General features: G+C 37.5%; 1 protein-coding gene across 1 annotated transcript in view; it reads right to left on the reverse strand.

Annotated features, from left to right (window-relative positions):
• The window catches only part of LOC150094285 (SH3 domain-containing kinase-binding protein 1-like), a 305,169-nt gene that overhangs the window by 16,541 nt on the left and 268,972 nt on the right, over window positions 1-19,656 (reverse strand). The gene's annotated exons all lie outside the window — the stretch shown is intronic.

Consider the following 19,656-nt stretch of genomic DNA (forward strand, 5'->3'; position numbering starts at 1 on the left):
CTCCCTCAATGTGTTTTCCCAATGAATACAATACACAGGCTTTAAAATCAAATGTAAACAGGTTTCTCCTTTCCCAAGCCACTACCCATATACAGTACAGTACTAATGTACTATAGATTGAGCAACCAACCTCTCATGTATGGGCTCAACATTATAAAAAAAAAAAAATTAAAAAAAAAATAAAAAATAAAAAACTAGTTAACTATATTTAAAACATGAATCTCAAGACATGAGTCATGTAATATGTGCTTAACACCACCACCACTCATTTCTCAGCCACAGCTGAGTTGATAGGAGAATGCATTATTATAGTTCAAAGGAACAAACAGGATAGCTTTTATAGCCAAAAATTAAATAGCTTAATCAATATTAAATAAATAAATAAATATATATAAAATTATAAATAGTTAATGTTGATCCAGTCCCAGAACTATACAATCCGAAGAGTTAGGGTTTGGATAATGTCATAAGGTTTCACAAGGAAACTTGTGAAACAAATATTTAAATAAGTTGGAATGAAGAATCTTGGTTTGGTTCCAAAGTTATTTATTAGAGTTCCTTTGAATTCTAACAGTGTATTCTCATGTCAAGTCAGCTAGGACCAACACACGAGCCAGTAAGAACATGCTACTTACATGTTGTGATTCATGTTTTGAATGTAGTTAACTGATCTCTCCCTTAACTGCATTCTGAATCGCAGTACATGTAACACTGTATGAAATATACTGGCGTTTTAATCAATTCTATTTTTTCTACATGCGTTAATCAAGTATATGACAAAACAATTTAATGTTGTTTTGCTGATTGTCCTGAATCTTTAGAGATAATAATTATTATTATTATTACACGACACCTCCAGGGAGTCCAAATACTCTACAGCTTTCTGTCTCCACCACTCAATCCACCAACTACTACTACTATCATCATCTACACAGGCGTTTCCCAAACTTTTCCTATGATGGAACACTAAACAAATCCTGAAATTTTAACTGAACACCTTGGTTATTTTGTAATGTGTTAATTAATAATTAATTATTAACACATTACAATATTAATAATTAATTATGGCATAATCATAAAGAGTATTAGTACACTTATGTATACGATGTGACATGTTGACAAATATAAAATTACATTTAAATCAGTTATCAATCACTGGACTAATGAAATCTTGTAGCATATTGTAGTTTCCTCAGGCCAGCATCATTAAATTAATGTGCTGATTTTCATTGACATATCCCATTCTGATCATCAAAAATTTATAATATTATAAGTGCTTACGAGTGAATGCAGACTTTTTCTCCTGTGTGCTGGTAGTTTTCCCCCTCCTTTTGTACATCCTGGAGATCGCTTAGTATCTGTTGTGTCACAAACAACTCAATAAGAGATTTCTTAATACCAAAATTAAACAAAGTCCTTTGTCTCTTATTCATATTAAAATTTAAATCTGCAGGCCTATTACTTTTAAAAAATCATGGCACTACGGTTTTTGAAACTTTCACCCTACAATACGAACTTGTGAAGAAAGTATTAGGTATTACTAGATTTGAGAACCGGATACAGACTACCTTGATCTTCGATTTTAGTGGAAAAATTTTCTTTATACTTCCTTGCTGATTGGTCACTAACATTTGCAACACAGATGTCATTTCTTTCAGTTTTGAGAACAGAGGTTGCACTGCCCATTGTTGTAATTGACTTGCAGGCAATTTTTATGATCGGTCATAAACAGCGGTATTCTCTTTCCCGATCGTTGAAAGATTTCAATGTGTGAAAATTAACGATAATTCATGAATATTTCCATGTTTATAAATACGCCGTTTGCTCACTGACATTTGCTACACGTCATCTCCTTCAATTTTGAGAACAGAGGATATGCTACCCATTGTTATAATCAGCTTGCAGGCAATTTTTATGACCGGTCATAAATAGCGGTATGCCCTTTCCCAAATGTTGAAAGTTTCGATGTGTGAAAATTAACGATAATTCATGAATACTTCGACGTTTAAAAATACACAGCTTGGTCACTAACATTTGCTACACAGATGTTAATAGGCATTCTGTGTCTGAGCTTTTCAACCATATTCGCGAATATTATTCTCCTCAGAATCTTCTTCTTCTGCAGCTTTTCCTGCTTAAGTAGGGTCGCTGTTTGTGGTGAGTCTCCTCCATGACCTCCTGTCTTGGGCTGTAGCCACATCCAAGTTCTTCATCCTTAAGTCCTCCTCCACCATCTTCCTCCATCTCTTCTTTGGCCGTCCACACTTCCTCCTCCCCTGCACATCCATCTGCATGACCTTTCTTCCCACATACTCTTCCTCCCTTCTCATCATATGACTAAACCATCTTAACCTTGCCTCCTGTATCTTTGCTCCTAAGTTCATAACTTTCACCATTCCCCTTACTCATTTCATTTCTCAGACGATCCTTTCTGGTTACACCGCACATCCACCTAAGCATTCTCATCTCCACTACTTCCATCCTGCTGATGTTATTTTTCCTCAGGGCCACAGTTTCCATAGCATACATCATAGCTGGTCTCACTACTGTCCTGTAGATTTTGCCTTTTAGATTGATCGGCACCCTCTTATCGCATAGCACTCCGGCCATCTCTCTCCAGTTCCTGCATCCTGCTTGTATCCTACATCCCACTTCCTTCTCAGCCTCACCATCCTCTTTCATGGTTGAACCTAAGTATTAAAGTCACTGACCTTCCTGATGACATTTCCTTTCAGCTCCAGATCTGTCTCCTGGCTGCCATCCCCCTTTGCGACACACATACTCTGTCTTACTTCTGCTCAGTCTCATCTCTCTCTCTTCCAGTACTTTCCTCCAGCTTTCCAGTATAGCTGCCACTTCTTCTCTTGATTCTGCACACAGCATGATGTCATCTGCATACAACATAGTCCAAGGCACGTCTTCTCTCACTTCCTCTGTCATCACCTCCATCACAATATTAAACAGAAATGGACTTAATGCTGACCCTTGATGCAAGCCAACTGTCACTGGAAAACTTTCTGTCTCTCCCAGGCAGGTTCGAACTCTTGTCTTCACATTTCTGTACATCTCCTGCACCAACCTGACATATTTCTCCGGTACCTCCTTCTCCCTCAGACACCTCCAGACGTCTTGCCTTGGCACTCTATCATACACTTTCTCCAGATCAATAAATACCAGATGTAGCTCCCGTTGCTTTTCTCGAAACTTTTCCTATCATCTGCCGTAACCCAAAGATAGCATCTGTCATCGATCTACCAGGCATGAAGCCAAATTGCTCCTTTGCAATCTCCACCTCCTTCCTCAGTCTTCCATCAAGAACCCTCTCCAGGATTTTCATTGTGTGGGACATCGACTTTATTCCTCTGTAATTCTTACAGTCTTGGGCATCCCTTTTACTCTTGTAGATGGGGACAAGAGTACTTTTCCTCCATTCCTCAGGGATATTTTCCTGTTGACAAACTTTTATTAGCAGGTCCCACAGCAGGTCAATTCCCTTTACCCCCAGTGCATTCCATGCCTCCACTGGGATCCTGTCAGGGCCCACCAATTTTCCACTCTTCATCCTCTTTATGGCTTCCTTCACTTCCACTCTACAAATGTTCTGCACCATCCCCTCATAAGTCTCCCCATCTTCTCTGCGAGTCTTTGGATTTTCTTCATTCAAAGGCCCTTCAACATATATCCTCCATCTGTTTCTTATATCCACATCACTCCTTAATACCCTTCCTCCAGAGTCTTTGATCTGCCTCACATGTACGATATCCTTTGATGCCTTATTTCTACATTTTGCAAATCAATAAATCTTTCTCTATCCTTCCTTTGTTTCTTGATCATAAAGGTCTTGATATGCTATGGCCTTCACCTGTGCGACAACTATCTTGGCTTCTCGCTTTTTCTCTCTGTCCTCTTCCACTCTTGACTTGTCCCACTTCTGCTTTACCTTCCTCTTTGTTGTCACTGCTTCTTGTACATTATTATTCCACCACCAACCCTCCTTCTGCTCTCTAATCTTTCCGGATGTTTCGCCAAGCACCTCAATTTCATAGCTTAGAATTACTTTTGAATTATGTCTCAACCAGTCTTGTAGATTTTCATCCAAAATCCTCTCTAATACCTTCTCCCTAAAACGGTTCCTCACACTCTCTTCTTTTAAGCGAAACCACTCAATTCTCTTCCTCCCATGGCTTCCAAAGGTTATTATCTTCTACTTTATTTTAAAGTCTGCGCACAGCAGCTGGTGTTGCTGCACCACTTTATCTGTTGGGATTACCTTACAATTTGTTACTGCCTTAAGATGTTTTCTTCTAGTCATGGAGGCTCCATTTGTCATCAACTAATTTCTTCTATTTCTTTTGAAGTTCAGTGGTAGATATCTGATTCCTTATTAGTCCTTGAAGATATAGGAAAACTAATGAACATGTAAACTTGTATGTACAAATAAACTATTAAAACAAAAAAACTTGACTTTTTTTTAAAATGCTGATATTATCTTAGTTGATGCAATGTATGTTATTTATGCTATTTATTATCATCATATGTAGAGAGGCCACAAGGTCTCTTTTAAAGAGAAGACACTTTTTTCTGAGAATTTTTTTGTTTACTTTACTGTGTGTGTGTATAAATTTTGCTTGCAGATTTAATGCTCAATATCAACTCTTAGCCAGAGAGGCTGTTGTGGCAGAAAAGTGTTCTGTGCTCTGAATCAATTTTTCTTTTTAATCCACACACAAGGAGTACAAGAATGTATTGTACATCAGCCGTGTATAAGGTGCAAGTAAGGATTGTGAGAGAGAGAGAGAGAGACGAAACCCATGGATATTTTTCTTGAAGAGCTAAAGACTAAGTTGTTAGGAAACACATTATGAGGAAGGTTTGTTTAGAATTTTATGGCACAAGGACTATCATGGTCATACTGCATCAGTAAGGGTCAAAGTAGTCTACAAGGTAAAAATATGATATACAAACAAAAGCTAAACAGGTCTAGATAAGAATGTAAGTGTATACAGCAAAAAAGTTTGTGAAACAGATAAAAGTAATCAAGTATTAAAAACCTACGTACAAAACAGTATAAATAAAAATAATGCAGATGTTGTAAAAAATATTGCTTTTTTTAAAAATTTAAAAACAAGCGAGGCACTTGGTGAGTCTGATAAAATCTGCTTGAGTGTACAGGGCTCAGACGGATTATGAATATGGCTAAAATAGTGACTGCACTAATTGACAGAATGAGGGCAGTCAATTAAAATATGACTGATGGTTAGTCCAGTACCACAGATCTCACACACAGACACATCACCTCTCAATAGAAAAGTGTGTGTGAGATGACTATAACCTATGTGAAGCTGAATAAGTACAACATTCTCTTTACAGACCCTGTGTAGACTGGACTACCACAATTTAATTTCCCACTTGATTTGACAGAGCTTATTATTAGCCTTGCTATCCCATGATGACTACCAGTAGAATAAAAGTTTGTCTTATTCTACTGTACTGGCAGACAGTGGAAGTTTGAGAAACAAGCTGACCTAGCTACAGTATCTACAACCTCATTTCCCTTAATTCCAATGAGCCTTGGAATCCAACAGAAGCATACATCTGAGTGTAGCTTCCATAACAGAAAAATGACATGTTAGATTCAAGAGAGAGAGAGAACTAGATGTTTTTGTAGCTCTGGTTTTCTTATTGCCTGTAGAGAACTCAGTGAATCTGTATATACTCCTTTGGTGGTGATACAGTCTTATGCAGTTTAATGCAAGCTCTACATGTGCAACTCAGCAGTGAAGTTGTTAGGTTCTAGTGGGATTTGAGCAGATATTGTACTGTCTGGGAAAATGGCAGAAGATTCCACTAGAGCCTCAAATTTTGAAAAATCGGTCTAAACAGGTGCAAAATCAGGGAATTCAATTCTATGAGCTTTAAATGGCTGCTGGCAGACAACAAGAGGGAATGGAAAATATGTGTAGCCTGCAGAAAGAAAAGCTGCATGGTAGTATGTATGAATGAATGCCACAGTGGACATCTATTTAGGAGTATGTTGCCATGTTGTCTACTCCAAAAACCTTGAGCTTCTAAGAGAGCTTTATTTGCAAACCAAAGAGTGGTATGCCATAAAAAAAAAAAAAAAATTAAAAAACAGTTGGCAACATACGATGGTCTGACAGGGATTTTATTTTTATAGTGTACAACAGAGAGAGCTGCTGCCATCGATGTGATAAAAGGAATTGGTGAAGTTCAAAGTGTTCCAGTTGCTATTCTCATGGCCTGATGATGAACAGGGTCTAGCCATTGCATGATATTCTCTCTTTCTGGGAGAAGCACAGACTTTTGACTCATATTCAAGTTTGGATCTGATCATGCCCTGTACAATTGAAACAGAGAACACCTGTCGGTATCCCAAGAGATGAAAGATAGAGTGCAAAGGATGTGAGGGAGGAAAGTGAGTTTCTTGTTAAACATGAGCCCCAAGAATTTGGCTTCTGGTGCAACTGAGATTTAAAGTTTGTCCTAGTCCGAGTTCTAGGTCAGGATGAAGACCACATCTCTGGAAGAAATTAATACAAACTGCTGTGAAAATCTAAACTTATTTGCAAGTGCCAATTTTGAAAGAGGTCCAATGGCTTGCTGCAGCTGTCTTTTTATGACTATGACAAGAATGACAGAATATAGTAGTCATCCATATAGGGGACAATACTTACAGTTGAAAAAGTTGTTCAAATATTGAGTTAACTTTGACTGCAAAAAACATGACACTTCGGAACTTCCTCTTCTTGAGTATATGGCCAGGAGAGAGAGCTTGGACTTATAAGATTCAATTGGATAAAAAGTTCTTTATAAAAAAGGAGATTCCCTCGGAGATCAAAATTGTGCAGGACTTTCAATATTTCAAATCTCCAAGTAGTGTCATATGCTTTTTCTGTATCAAAGAAAATCAATACTAAGTCCTTGCATTTCCAGAATTCATTTCTAATGGATGCTCTCAGCTGGACCAAACAATCTGTTGTGATATTTGCTTAAGCCATTGTTTAATTCCAGCAATAAATTCATGCAGAGGCACTAGTCAGAATAATTGGGCAATAATTTATTGGTGATTTTGGATCCTTCTCTGGCTTCAGGAAGGCAATAATAATAGCTTTTTAACAGGTATCCATAAAATTCTCACAGACAGTTCTGTTGCAAAGGCACAGCAGTTGACCCATAGTTGATGGCAAGAGATATTTTACATCTCATAATGATGTAATCTGGTTCAACAGCAGTAACGGCCTGTTGTATTCTTCAGTACTGCTCAAGGGAAAAAAAAATTTGTTCAACATAATATAGTATCATTATTTTGTTTAGGAGCACCTCCTAAGTTTTGAACACACTGGTTTAGACCTGTCATTTAGTGATTAAAACTATTAAGTAATACATAACGCATTCTGAAAAATATACCTTGATATTACATTTAGGGTGGAACTGGACTACAGTACTTCATGTGATATCTTGTAATATGTTCACTACCCTGCTTTGTCTTTGCTTTCTCTTTATTTAACTATCATTAATATGGTTGGCTGTCTTAACTTCCAATTGCTGCAATATTTGCTTATACTATATCTTATCCCCCATGCCCTATAGTCTAGCAAATTTATTTGTTTGTTGACTGCGCCAGCTTGACTACGAGGTTGGTCTGAAAAGTTCTCGGTCTAACAATGAAAAAACAAATTTATAATTTAAAAATTATGAATAATAGTAATGTCACATGAAGAATATAAAGAACAAGCCAGGAGAGTGACTCAGTTAGATAAGAAAACAAAAGTAGAGTATGAGCAGAAATTGGCAAATCAGGCTAAGAAAAATCCTACAGAGTTTTTTTAGATATGTGGCAAGTAGAAGGAAGAATGACCATGGAGAGATGAAGTTAAGGGATGAAAGTGGTAGAATGGTAACTGCTGCAGAAGATATTGTTGAAGTATTCAGTGATCAATTTATAAGTGTGTTTCATCCTGATCAGGGTGTGGAATCATGAGGAACTTAAGTGTAGAAGACATAGGAGAGGATAGCTTAATTGTGAGTGAGTAGGAGATATTTGAGGAAATAAATAACCTTGATGTTAATAAGGTGATAGGATTTGATGAAATATCACCACGCATCTTAAGAGAATGTTCCAGGGAACTGGCAGTAGCATTGGCATGCCTGCTTAACAAGAGTTTTGCAATAGCACAGGTTCCAAGGGAGTGGAAGGAGAGTAAAATTGTTCCACTGCATAAAGGTGGTGATAAGGCTGTACCTTCAAATTACAGACTGGTCTGTATATCTGGAGTTATGGTGAAGGTCCTCCTGGAGAGATTGGTGGGAAGTAGGATACAGAAATGGGTTGATAACAGCAGTATTCCCTGTGGTTATCAGCATGAGTTTGTTAAGGGGAGATCATGTTTCACTAACTTACTTATGTACTATAACAAGGTGACAAATACTCTGGACAGAGGAGATGCATACACAGTGGTGTACTTGGATTTTGCAAAGGCTTTTGATAGACTGCCACATGACAAGCTCTTAATTAAATTGAAAGAGTAGGATTGGATAACAGACTTCTGTGTTGGATCAATGACTGGCTGTTGGATAGGCATCAGAAAGTTGTATATGGGGGTGCAGTATCTCGAAAGAGAAAGGTCACCATTGGTGTGCCACAGGGGTCAGTTTTGGGGCCATTATTGTTCAATTTGTATGTTAATGATATTGGGTTGGGTTTAACTAGTGATATCCAGCTGTTTGCAGATGATGCAAAACTGGGGAGAGCAACGCACGGTCAGGCTGATGTTAATGCCTTACAAGAGGACTTGAATAGATTGCATGAATGGGCAGGTAAGTGGAACTGTCAGTTCAATGTTGCCAAGTGTAAGGTTTTGAGATTTGGTAAGCAACAATGGGATGCCAAGTATACCCTTGGTGTGGAAACTTTAACAGAAGTAGGGGAGATGAGAGATCTAGGTGTGATGGTGGACAAGAACCTGAAATTCAGGGGCCACATTGCACAAGTTGTGAAGACATCACATAGAATAATGGCAATGATGCAGAGAACCCTGACATGCAGAAATAGAGAGGTTATGATTCCATTGTATAAGGCCTTGATCAGGCCTCATATGGATTATTGTGCACAGATTTGGTCGCCGGGTTTTCATGCTGACGAAGATATGTTGGAAAGGTTACAGAGAAGATTCACAAAGGTAGTCAGTGGTCTTTGGAATGTGGAGTACGAGGACAGATTGAGGGAATGCAAGTTGCAGAGCCTCGTGAATAAGAGGAAAGGGGGGGGGGTTATGATTGAGACATATAAACTGGTCAGGGGTTGTTATCAGGTAGACATGATAACAACTCCTGAATTGGAGAGGGAAGTTGAACAAGAGGCCATTGCTGGAAACTGCATAAGGAGGGTGTGAACAAAGGAGTGAGAAGCAGGTTATTTGCATGGAGGGTGGTTAGTGAGTGGAATGCATTGCCTGAGTGTGTTGTGGATGTGGGCACACTGAATCAGTATAAGACACGGTTGGATGGGCATTGTATGCAATAGTACCTCCCAAGATGAGTCTCTGACTCCATGGAGGTCGGGTGTTGATAATAATAATAAGTATTCTTATTTTTCAACATAATCTCTCTTAATCCCTGGAATACATTTATTTCAGCGATGCTCCAGCATCATTATCCCGTCTCTGTAGTGGTTCTAAGCAAGACCTGCAAATTATCCCTCTACAGCTACAATCATCTCTTGATTCGAAGAAAAATGCTGACCAGCAAGGAAGAGTTTTAGTTTTGGGAAGAGATAGAAGTCAGAGGAAGCCAAATCTGGGGAATAGGGTGGATGTTCCAACAATTCATAGCGCAGCTCCTGTAATTTTCCCATCGCCAAAACACCTTTGTGGGCAAGTGCATTGTCCTGATGAAAGATGATTTTTTTTCTTCTGCAAAACGGGTCTTTTGTCACAAATTTTTTCACCTAGTCTGGTTAAAAGATCGGAATAATATTCTCCAGTTATTGTTTTACCCTTTTCAAGATAATTAATAAACAAAATGCATTTAGCATCCCAAAACACCGATGCCATACCTTTCCTACTGATGGAACCGACTTTTAAGAAGAAACCCTGGCACAGTAGTCAAGATGGGGTCTTATCTGTCTTCATTTGTAATTATTCATGGAAAATATATCCTACACGTTCTTTTGAAATGCCTATAGTCTCAGCAATTTCAAGCCCTTTCACTCGCTGTTCATCCAATATACCATATCGTGCACTTGATCAATGATTTCTGGTGTTGCTACACTTTTCGGACATCCTTCATGTGGATCATCTTCAAGGCTGATACAGCCATGTTTAAACCTGGCAGCCAATTTCTTAATTTTCAAAAACAAAGGAGAAGAGTGCCCATAAACTTTTATAAACTTCGAATGAATTTCTTTTGGTGTTAAACCTTCTTTTACAGAGAATTTTATAACTGCATGATACTCAATTTTATGCATTTCAAGGGACACTTTTGCTTTAGACAGTTGTATTAAACAAACTACTTGATAGAAAGACTTGCAATTTGACATGGATGTACCGATTTAGAAAAAAAAATCTTGCCGATAGTGTTGCAACATAATCTCCCTTAAGTTAATCCAAAGACTGCAGATATTTTAATTATATTCGTATTCCCCGCTTTAATCTATTCTACCTTTAAATTGTTCATGGCAAAATAAATAAAAATTGTATATACTTCTCTTATGCAGGTTCATATTTTTTAAGGACAGTGCACTCACAAATTCGAGTTCGGTATGTTGTTTACAAACATTTCATTAAGCCAAAAAGGAGTAATTACAAAATGATACAGTATACGCACAAAGTTGTTACAATTTCCTTACTACTCTAAGCTTTAGTTCTGAGCTAGCTAAGGTATCTAAAACATAACGTTACTCGATTATCAGACAGAGGTGCTTAAGGGTAAAAGCTGTATAAATGAGATGGGACCTCCACATAGCCTTTAAAGGAATGCACAGAACAAATCAGGGCTTCTGACCAAATGTCCAATCCTCATCTTCCTGTGGTGCACCCTGTTAGGTATCTACCTGGATACTGAACGAATGAGATGGGCTGGCAATTTGGGATTTAGCTGATCAAATTGTATTCTTATTGGCTTAAACCAAAATACAAAATGGTACAACATGACAGAATTCCATAATGTCAGCATCCAGGAATGCATTAGCAGAGCTAATCTCAGATGGTATGGTCACATAAACAGAATGGGCGAGGAAAAATTAGCAAAAGAAATGTTCTCTGCCAGGTTGGCAGGAAAAAGACCTAGAGGACGACCAAGATATAGGTGGATTGATATAAAAAGTGCTTTAGATGATAGAAATATAATATCTGATAATGTTGGAGTCTTGACAAGTAACAGACTGATTTGGACAAAAATTGTAGATAAGAAGTTAGTAATGATGTAACTTTTTCATGTATTACTATTATATCTTGTACACCCCCTTGAGGGTACATGGTAGGAATTTGATGATGATTATGAGACATGCTGGTTAAGCTTGGTTTACCAATACAATACTATGTCTCACAAACACTTTACATACTGTCAGAAATACAACTACTTACAAGTCAATCTTAGCAGACAGTCTTTCTATTGTTCCATGAGAATCTTCTTATCTTTCTCTTCACTTACTATGTTGCTCCTCATTAACTTCTTTCCTTGCTCAAGAAGTCGACCATCCTTTTCTTTCACAAAATTAACCCCAACTTTCAGCCAATAAAAAATAACCAATGATTTGATGTAGCCATTGTAGTGAATTCTGTGACCTTTTTCACTTTTCATCTCTAATTTTCTTCTCTCAGGAGAGTGTTCTCATTAATTCTGAAGAGGATGCCATATCAAAACGACCCATAAACCGTAATTATGGGAGATCATCTTTATTTATCATTTTTTCTGGGATTTTAAATTATTTTTCCATGCTATTTTTGTTTTTTTTTTAATTATAATTAAATAATGATTAAATAAAGAAAAATAATTTTACTATGTATTTTTAACCTTTATTCTTGAATCGCTTAATTATGGTTGTTCATTTCCTTCCTGTCTTTAAAACAATTTATCCATATAGTAACTATCTCAGTTATATTATCAGGTTTATGAAGATAGTAGAAGCAGGAATTACTGTGGTTCTACCCTCAATATAATATCAAGGTATGTTTTTACCAAAATACATTATCGATTTCATAGTAGTTTTAATGACTAAATCACAGGTCTAAACAAAATAAGCATGATATATTGATTTGAAATAAGAGGAGTTTCGTGAAAAAATTCAGTAATACCATCATCTGAAAAAAAAAAGAAAAAAGTTGCTTTTTTCCCTTTGGATTTTTGGGCAAGGAACTCAGGAAGATAAGGAGATTCTGCTGTTGTTTTTGCAAAAATCTCGCTGAGTGTGCCTGTTGTTAAGTTGGCAATTGTACATCAATCATATTCAAGGATATTGAGCTGGTGGGTGGTGTATTTGCCTTTCATTTTCTGGATTTTATCCTATACTGCTTTGCTCTTGGTTGATCTTATTATAAACGATGTATCTATCTCTTGTCCTCTCCTTACAAATGATAGTTACATTTCATAATGCCAGATCATTGCCAGGCTTCAAGGGAAAGCCTGAGGCTTTCTTTTGCAGAAGCATATTTGCATATACAAGGGTGGTTCCATAACTTTCTGGCCTCACTAACTTTTAGAGGTGATAGAAAGAAAACAACTGTGTCACTTTTCAACATACTTTTCACATCTTTAAATTAACATTTCTATGCCCTTGAAAAATATTATCTGTACTTTTGTTTTCAAAATGACCTAAAACTGCATCTTTCAACCTTATTGTCATCTGTAAATTTTCTTCCTCAAAGGTCTTTCTTCAGCTTTGAGAAGAGGTAGTAGTAGGTGCTAGATCTGGGTTGTAGGGTTTATTCAATCTCCTGGAAGCGACAGTCTTTCGCTGCAGCCTTTGCAACAATAGCCATGTGGGCTAGAGTATTGTCGTGAAGCAGGCGAACACCATGACTCAGCATTCCTTGTATCTTCTCCTTTATAGCATCGTGCAATTTGTGCAGGAGTGAAGTATAATATTCTGAATTCACGGTGGTATCCCTTTTCTTTAAGTCAATCGAGAATTCCCCAGTAATCCCTAAAGATTGTTGCCATGAACTTCTTGGTGGAGACCGAGTGACCTTGGCTTTTTTTCAGCGATGCTTCACCTGGTTTGGCCACTTCATGGATTCACTTTTGGAAAGATCATGGTTTCATTCCTGATGACAGTGGATTCCAGCATTCTCTCTGATTCTGTTGGAAAAGCTCTAAAAACTTGCAGGAACAGGTCACACAATGGTCCTGAATTGAAGAGAGAGAAGTTGGGGTACCCACCTTCCACTGACCTTTGTCGTGTGAAGCGTTTTGTGAATGATGCGAAAGACGGTTGTTATAGAAAGCCCCAACCTTGCTGAGATTTCTTTGAGCTTCAGCCATCTGTTATTGAGCAGTTCCTCCTCAAAAAGAGACATTTCCTCAGTTGTCACTTCCACAGGCCAACCATCACAAGGATCATCTTCGATGCTCTCTCTTCCTAGGCAAAACTGTTTAGCTGATTCTTCACAGTGGAATATGAATCTTCCACATAAACACTATCCAATTGCTGTTTGATAGCACTCGCAACTTTCTTTGGTGGAACTTTATCACAGCGAGGTGCTCAATTTTTAACATTACAGCCACTTAGCATACCATGTATTAGTGAAATGAGTGCCTCCAACTGAATGACGCAGGTAGAGAGTTGAAACTGGTACACTAATCTTCTCATAGATGGTGCTATCTGTCACGCATAGCATTTTAAAATTGGCGCAAATTTTGTATGTCAGACTGGAAACTTTTGGAACCTACCTCGTACTTCTGCAAGAGAGCCTTGTTGTCATTAATGTTTTGTCAAAATCCACAACAATTCCATTGTAGGAATGTTTTCATTATTTCTTTTTTTTGTGGTATCATCTGGCTTTCTATGTTGAGAGGTTTAACTAATGAAAGATTAACGAAAGCTAAAAGACTAATGAAAAAGTTTTCATTAATGTTGGGTTTTTTCCTTTTTCATGAATTGTGAACTGTCAGTGTTCATTATTTCTTCATCAGGAAAAATATCCAATACATTGTTATATTGGACTCTTTCTAGAACACTAGGTATATTAATTGTTTTATCTTTTTGTGTGTGGAGGGGTGGGAGGAGTGGAAGTATTGCTGTTTGTTAAGAGGTCATTTATTAAAGGGTCTGGAGGTATGTATTCAATCCTTTATGGCACATGTTCCATCATTTTTGAATAAGAGGATTTTCATGTGATGGGACCATTTTTGACATCTCCTCGCATTGAGCCCATATCAATTTTTCTCTTTGATTTGCTCCAAGGAGAAAGCAAGCAAGTCATACTGTTTGGGGATGTCACAGATCTGAAAAGGCAAGAATGATTTACAATCAATGTCCCTGCTAATACAGGGTGTCCCAAAATTCACGCAAGAAGTAATTTTGATAGAAAACACAGGTTTTTAATTAAAAATTGTAATTTCTTATTGATTCATAAAGTATACAGTATAGGGTTATGCATGGAATAGCATATTGGGTAAATGGCCTCCACGGTTTTGCTGGCACATACGCACTCTTTTGTCGAAATTTTCCATGACCATTTTGCATAAATGTGGCTGAATTTCGTTGATACAGTGCTCAATTTCCTCCTTCAAGGCATGGGTGGTCGTGGGCTTGTTGGCATAAACCTTAGACTTCAAAAAACCCAAAAGAAAAAAGTCCAATGGCGTTAAGTCACATGATTTGGGCGACCAATTCTGATCACCAAAACGGGAAATTACACGACCAGGAAATGACTCATGCAGTAATTGAATTGTTTCTCAGGCTGTATGGCATGTGGCACCGTCTTGTTGAAACCACATGTCGTCCACATCCATATCTTGCAATTTAGGCACAAAAAACTGGATTATCATGTCGCGATAGCGAGCACCATTAACTGTTATTGCCTTACCAGCTGCATTTTTGAAGAAGAATGGACTGATGATGCTTCCAGCCCAAAATCCGCACCAAACAGTGACACGTTGTGGATGCATTTGTTTCTTAACAATCACTTGTGGATTTTCTGAACCCCAAATGCGACAATTTTGTCGATTAACGAAGCCATCAAGATGAAAATGAGCCTCATCGCTGAAGATGATTTTGTTCGAAAAATAAGCATCCACTTGTTGTTGTTTCATAATCCATTCAACGAACTCTCTTCGCTGTGTGTGGCCAGTAGGCTTCGGTTCTTGAGTCAACTGAACTTTGTAAGCGTAAAGATGCAAATCTTTCGTGAGAATACGATGTAGAGAGCTTCTCGAAATGCCCAATTCAAGACCACGGTTCCGAATTGATGTTCCTGGACTCTCAGCAACACTCTCACGAACTGCTTCGATGTTTTCTGTTGAACGACTTGTTAAAGGACGGCCAGAGTGTATAAGTAGCTGCTGAACCTTCATTATTTTTAAAATATTTCTCAACAATGAAAATGCGTTGTTCTTTCGTGTAGCACTCCATTTTTAATAACCCTGAACTGTCAGCTGTCACACTGTCTTTTTTTTCTCGTTGGCAACACTTTACCGCACAAATGGCACTAAATTTAAATCTTGCGTGAATTTTTGGGACACCCTGTACTTTTGTAAAATCTCTCGTGGTGGTAAGCCGACCTTACATAAGGTCGGCTGCAGCATTGTAAAATATTCTCTACTTTAATTTATACTCTATCTTTCAAAAATTTTTGTTTTATTTCTTTGCCCACTAAAATTTCCCTTAAGTTCTATTCAGTTCTCAATTACATGTGCATTTAATACCTTATTCAACTTAGCAATCATCTGCTTATCTTAGGCCCTACAATTAATTCTTTCTATTCTTACCTATGTTCGTTCTGTTAATGAAAGACCCTTAGTGTTAGTCTGTCCACTATAACAGGTTACCAATACCCACACTGTGTAATTTAGAGAAATTTATTTGCTGTATGACTGTGCCACTCTAAATTATGTATACAGCATGAGAATTTAAGTTTGAACATATGTAAGATCTGAATCTTAATATACTCAACTTAATTAGTGGAAACAGTGCATTGGCTAATAGATCAGGCAAGAGATTTACACAAACAAAACATGTTCATTTTAAACTAAGTCAATTGTACAATGCATTAGATAAATACCAAACAAAAGCTCTTAAAGGCCTATCACTTACTCAGCATGTAACATTGGACATAACATATACAACTCTTATCAACTAGTTTACAACACTTAGCTATTTTGAGCTGTCTCTTACGTTATACTTAGATGAGTATTCTATCTAGGCATACATAAGTTAACATTTACCTTCTTTCTCTATTCCCATAACTTAATAATTAACTAATCACAATTTAACCTCAGTAAGTATACATACAATTCTTAAGTACAACTACTGTAACATTAACAGATCAGAGCTTACTCACATTTGCGTTTCACATACAGTCCTAACAACGTGAACGAAACTTCCATAAGTTCTGCTACACTTTGCCTTTCTTCCTGGGTGCTGGCTATAATTTGGATGGCCATTGGCGGTCTCTTTCTGGGGCAATTTTTCTGAGACAGTGCAGATTGATTCTCCTTTGGTAAACTGGAACCACTGTTGATGCCGCGAATACCACAAGTTTGTAGCATGTCTGGCAGCTACTGGAAATACATCAGACGATAATGGCCTCTCCTGAGGTCACACACCTGGGAAGGCTCGACACAAACAAAACTGAGAGAGAGAGAGAGGGCGTTCCAAGAGCCTATAGCCCCTTTATAGCTCTCTTCATTCTTTGTTCTTAAGCTGTAACTCCCCAGATCTTCTGCGAACATTATGATGTTACTTGGGCTATCTTCGTTTTTGGCAGCAATTTTCTACATTTGCATGGCCTTTCAAACTTTTGTTCTTACTGGATCAAACATAATCTGGGCTAATCCCTTATTTTACGTTACACATAGACTTTCAATATACATTGTTATATACAACTTAACAGTAGAATTATTATGTTTGTTTTAAAACTTTACAATTTCTACATGTTTTAAAACCTATGTAAAAGCGTTTTAAAACCTCATCTCATCTTCCTTATCCCTCTTTTACCTTGCAGTGTCGAAGGTTTATTAATCATCGGACTTCAAACCGCTCATAGGACGAGACGGTCAGCCCCACGCCCCTGGTGTATCCTACGTTCGTAGTGTTGAGATCTTAAACATTTTAAAACCTACATGTTTTAAAACCTATTATCGCAAACATTTTTTATAAAAATTTACTATGAGAGATTTTACACTTTCTTTACAGTTTGCCTTCTCGGTGTAAGAGTGTCTAGCAGATATTGCCACTATTGTGGTATTACTGCCTCCTGACAGGTGATGCATTGCTCTGCTTTTATTTTTCGAATTTCCCTTTTCATTCTTTTACTTTTGGCATGCTCAGAAGTACTCTTGGTAGTCTCCCTCACAGGGCATTTCAGTGTTCTGCACTTATGGTCTCAACTTTACTGCCACATTGAGCACAGATGGCACACCACCACAACAGGCAGTTTAAGAATGACCATCTGACATTTAAAGCAGTTCATAGGGTCCAGGATATAGAACCTTACTGGACTACTGAAATAATGTGTAGCTAGTTTGGTGTTGAAGGTAAGAATATTCCTGGTGAGAACAGGTGCCATCTCTATGCAGGAAGAAAATGGCTGTCACTTCTTGGTCCTTGAGTTCAGAGCAAATCTTCTCTTCATCGGGAACAACTAGGAGGTCCCACTCTGATATATGCCTCAAGAAAAGCTTGAGGTTTTGTACAACTGTAATTGGTATTCTCCTGATAGATGTTGTATGAAGTAATTTTTCTGATTGTGCTACTGTTGCTGCCTCAGTAAGAACATCTCCTGAATACAGTTTTTTTATGAATTTTGGAGATCGTGCTAGCAGCTTCTGATGTTTTTTCATTTCTTATTTTGATTTTAACTGATGTTTCTACAGTTTCTACACATGAGTGGACTTTTGAGGATCCCTGATAAACATGATGATGAAAAATTATCCATTTTTAGGAGGAGTTCAATTAAGTGCCAGAACTCCCAACCCACCACAGAGCAACATGTGAATGCCTGCAGTTTGGAGTGGAACACCAATACTACTCTGGGGGCCATACTGGCATTACAGCAATCCTTGGACCTGTCCCCATAGTCAGGGGACAGAGTTGAAGGCAACACCACTGACAATGCAAGCAAGCCAAGGGCCATCCAGGACCATTACTTGTCAAAGCAAAAACCCAAAATACTGCAAAACTACTAGGATTCTCCTTTCCAAGTGTCCATGGGTTGTACCACATGGTGGCAGGGCATTGGATCCTAGTGATGATTGTCTGGAAGACAGGTTAGTACAAAAGACTCAGGAGGAGTAAAGAATATGGGGAAAAAAAGTATAGTGAAAGAATAAGAACAAAAAGGGCCAGCATCATTACTTGGAGGTCTCCTCTACCATGTACAAGTGCTTTACATGGAGAGGTATCAGGAAGGTTGTTCCAGAGAAAGAGGAAGATGGAATAAATAAGAAGTAGGTTAATGTGTTTCCAAGGGATTCCAAGGAGGTAGGGAGGGAAAGATCGATCTAATAATTTCTCTTCCTAGAGAAATCATTACACATTTTTCTTTTTTGATAGCAGCGAACATGACCATGTTATTCTTGCTCCACTGAAGGATGTATAGAGATCATTGTTTAAGGCATTGGCTGCAGATAATGTTGTAGCTTGGTATTTCTGAAGGCTACATGTTTGTCAAAAGAGCAGGATGAATGGTGGAAAAAAAAAAAAAAAAAAAAAAAAAAAAAAAAAAAAAAAAAAGAAAAGCAGTTTGCCAAGTAGGCCTTGATGCTTGTAAAAGGATTTCTTGATGGATTTGATATATAATTGTAATGAGTGAAATGAGTTTTTGCATTACCTAGTTAACATTACCTAATAATTATCTTAATTTATTTAGCATATCCTTAATCTTAATTTATTATCTTAATCCTAAAAGCTTGATTTACTATATCTTTTCTTGGGTGCCTGACTTCCTTGACAACAAATCTGTAGAAGAAAGACAGCCTGATTTTCAAACTACTGACTGGAGGAATTTTTTTTCCTTTTTTTTTTTCTAATTTATTTATTTCAACTTCAGATATATGATCTCTGGATGAGGTATGCAGGTTTCTCTTAAACACTGAAAAGAAAGGCTTGGATTTTTAATTCTGCATATGCACCAAAATCAACTGCAAAATCCAAACACACATAAGTGCCAGATGGAATCAGAAACACTGTTTATCTTCTAGCATGTCTTAATGATAACTGAAAGCTGAAGATAGCTGCCTATCAATTCACAAACACCATAAAAATGCTATTTGTTCTGTTTGGGAAACGTGAATAATTTAGAGAATTTATTATCTTTCTTTTTGATAAACCTGTGTTTGACAACTGTTTGCATTCTATTTCACTTGATATAATATAAATTTTCTTTTGAGATGGATTGATAATGAAGTGAACGATATGATCAACATTTGCCTGAAGCATTTGAAATCCTCCTTCCCCCTCCAAATATCCCTTCTATC

The sequence above is a fragment of the Typopeltis vanoorti genome, chromosome 22 (assembly GCF_054136105.1).
Source record: "Typopeltis vanoorti isolate ZY-2024b chromosome 22, IOZ_Tvanoo_1.0, whole genome shotgun sequence".
In the NCBI taxonomy this organism is placed as follows: Eukaryota; Metazoa; Arthropoda; class Arachnida; order Uropygi; family Thelyphonidae; genus Typopeltis; species Typopeltis vanoorti.